Genomic DNA, 2,862 nt, shown 5'->3' on the forward strand with positions numbered 1-2,862 from the left:
AAAGTTCTCTCACCCTTAACATATCTTGTATCATTTCTATTCACCACCATTATTAAAAAATAGACAGTTCTGGTTACTCAAATATTTCAGCTGTCAGGGATCTGCCATATACATAACACACACATCAAGGATTTAAAAGAATTTTTTAAGAGAAAACATGCTGGCATCTTATATTTGTTCAGCAAAATTGTCATGCTGCTAATAAAGGAAGAGGTAATTATTGTTAGACTGGTAAAGAAGAAAATAAAAATAAAAGAAAACAAACAACCTCAAGCAAAAGAGGTCCACTCTAAGGAAGCTGAAATTGGGTGTAGTGGTTGAGGAACTCTTATAGTAAATTACGTTTGAATGGATACGAGGGTTCCAACCAAGGCAAGGGCAAATAGAAATGGAGGCTGAGGGAGGGGTCTGACTTGAAAGATATTTAGGAAATGAAATTCTTTGGGCTTGCTAATGTGGTAGAGAGGACAGAGGGGGAGAGAAGAGAGAGGAGTCGGGATGTTAAATTTTTTGACCTGGATGACTGGGTGAATGTTAATACCGCTCACAAAGGCAGAAACAATAGAAGAGAAAGCTTGCTTTGGGGAAAAGATGCCAGATTTGCTTTGACATTTGTATTTGAGATGTAGATGGTCATCCTTGAGGTGAAATGTCTGGCAGGCATATAAATACCCAGTTATATGGGTCTGTAGCACCTGAGTGACAGTGGAAGTTACAGGAGTGGATGGGATTTCCAAGGGACACTGCAGAGTGGGAAAACAGGAAGTGTCCCCATGATCACTCCATTAAGGAGATCAAACAGAACAGCTCAGAGTATTAAGAGGAAAACCCAGAAATGAGGGTTTCTGAGAAGTTAAGGGGATAAAAGCTTTCCAGAGGAAAGGAAGTATATGTATTCCAGAAGGAACAATACTGTAAATAGCCCAGAGAACTCAGTCGAGTTACAGACTTGTAAAGCAGCTCTCAGGGGGTTCTGTTCCAGTCCTCTAGTCTCCATGAAGGACACTTTACCCAGACACTTCACAACTATTTCTGCATCTTTTTCTCGGGTCTTAGGTTGTTGCTATTGGTCCATTTATCTCCATTAACAGAACTAATCAAGAAGTAGGATGGGGTTTGAACATTTCTCCTTCCTCTTTTACCTGTAACACTAAGCCAGAAACTTGGGTGAAGTGTGTGTGCCCTGCAGACTCAAACTGTCCTCGCATTGGCTGTGTTGAGGGCATGGGAAGTCGATAGGTGCTTCTGGCTCTCACAGCTAGGCCACAGTCTTCAACATTAGCTTCGTCTTTCTTCATCTTTCTCTTTTGACGTGGAACTCAGGCAGGGAAGAGCAATGTTCTTTCTTGTGCCTCACCACAGCCTCCAACAAGAAATGGTAAACTTGGTGAACATGTTTTTGTTCTTTGTGTGAGTAGTTTGGGAGTGCTTCAGAGAGTGCTGCAGAGTGCAAGAGGAGGTATAAGGTCATGAGAGAGGTTTTGTTTTTAATATCATAGTCCAAATGCTTGATGTGTGTTGGATAAGGAGCCAGGGTGAAGATTTAGGAGAGGAGGAGAGGAAATAGGGATGAATGAAAGTCGCTGAGATTGGGGGTTGAAATTTAGAGGAGAGATTGAAAATGGGTCTTGGTTAGAGACAGAAAACTCTTCCCTTGAGATACAAAGGGTTAAGAAAAGGATCAGTTTGACTGAGATTAATTATTTGTGGTCTTTTGGGGGCAAGAAAGTGGGTAACTGGAGAGTTGAAGTAGTTCGCATATTTTCATGAATCTCTGTCATTGAATTACAGAATGCAAAGCAGTAGCATTAGAAAAGACTTTGGAAATTGTTGTAGATTGGAAAATTGGCCCCAATTCTTGACTTCCCTGCAATAGTACGTCCCTCTGCTGTGTAATATTTTAGTGTTATTCCATTGTGGGTGGAGTATACTTTTCACTGGTATTAAACTTGGTCATGTGACTTGCTTTTGTCAAGGGAATGTTGGTCGATGTGTTGTGAGCAAAGGCCTCACAGCTGCTTGTGTAGTTTGGCTTGATCTCTATAAACTGATCATTCCCTGGATAGCCATTGCCCCTTCCGCCTGGGCCCCAGAATGAACATATTCAGAGCAGAAGTTGTCCCAACCCAAAGATATGGATTCCAGAGAACTCCCATTTAGGAAGATACACCAGGGCAGATTAAGCATTCTAGCCTGCTCTCAGCTGCACTCAAAATAAGTCTAGTTTTTCTTCTGCGATAATGCCCTTCATGTGTTTGAAAACTCATTTTTACAAAATATCTCTTACCAGGTTAGGTATAGTCAGTTATTATTGCCTTCTCTTCCTACACTCTTCTACAAATATTTTTATTCTTTCAATAGAAAAGCTAATGATTACTTTTGCCAGGCTTCCTTGAAGCCAGGGAAGGTTGCAAGACAGATTGTTTCATTTAGGTGCGTTGGTATGAGATTTGGGAGGCAGAAGAGAGATGGAGGTCACTTTTAGCTGTCAAGCAAGCTCACTGGGGCCTGGAGGTTATTGCATTGACCAGGCTCAGCAGTCCTCTGTCTAGTCACCAGCTCCATGAATGTTAAGAAGCAGAGGTGGTCGTGGCAGTGATGAAAGCTTCCTGATCTTTGGATTGGAGCTATGGTGGAAGTTCTTCAACTAAGTAGTGCCTCTTTGACTTTACACCTATGCTTCTAGCCTTCCAACATTTCTGAGTGCACTGAATTCCTGTATTAAGCCCTTTTCCTACTTGAAATGTCTAGAGTGATTTCTGTGTCCTCCATTGAGCCCCAACTGACTCACAATCTAAACATTTCTCTTTCCATTTCTTTTTGGAGTTTGTAGGTTCCAGAGCTACTCAGAGTGAGGTCTCC

The sequence above is a fragment of the Moschus berezovskii genome, chromosome 7, assembly GCF_049115385.1.
Source record: "Moschus berezovskii isolate FMDL1 chromosome 7, NW_MosBer_1.0, whole genome shotgun sequence".
NCBI classification, from domain to species: Eukaryota; Metazoa; Chordata; class Mammalia; order Artiodactyla; family Moschidae; genus Moschus; species Moschus berezovskii.